Source organism: Callorhinus ursinus, unplaced genomic scaffold, assembly GCF_003265705.2.
Source record: "Callorhinus ursinus isolate GAN/ISIS: 27379988/994484 unplaced genomic scaffold, GSC_fseal_2.0 scaffold70, whole genome shotgun sequence".
Lineage (NCBI taxonomy): Eukaryota > Metazoa > Chordata > Mammalia > Carnivora > Otariidae > Callorhinus > Callorhinus ursinus.
In genome coordinates, this window is record NW_027397132.1 from 329,975 (window position 1) to 330,587 (window position 613).

A 613-nucleotide genomic window follows, 5' to 3' on the forward strand; every position below is an offset into this window, starting at 1 on the left:
TCAGAGCACTGAATGAAATGACTGGTTTGCTTATGAGCATAACTGTTCTTGTTTGGTTCCTAGCAATTTCTTTTCTTTCTTTAAAGATTTTTAAAATTTTTTAAAAAGATTTTATTTATTTATTTGACAGAGAGAGACACAGTGAGAGAGGGAACATAAGCAGGGGAAGTGGGAGAGGGAGAAGCAGGCTTCCCGCCGAGCAGGGAGCCCAATGCGGCGCTGGATCCCCGGACCCTGGGATCGTGACCTGAGCCGAAGGCAGACGCTTAACGACTGAGCCACCCAGGCGCCCCAAGATTTTTAAATTTTTTTCAAGTAATCTCTACACACCCAACATGGGGCTCAAACCTACAACCCTGAGATCAAGAGTCACACACTCCACTCACTGAGCCAGCCAGGCGCCCCTCAATTTCTTTTTCTTGATCCCAGGGCCGCCAATACAAGATCATTTGCTGCATTTAATTGTCATGTTTCTGTAGTCTAATATGAAATAGCTCCTTAGCCATTTTTTTCCTTTTCTTTCTTTCCCTCCCTCCCTCCCTTTTTCTTTCTTTCTTTTTCTTTCTTTTCTTTCTTTCTTTCTTTCTTTCTTTCTTTCTTTCTTTCTTTCTTT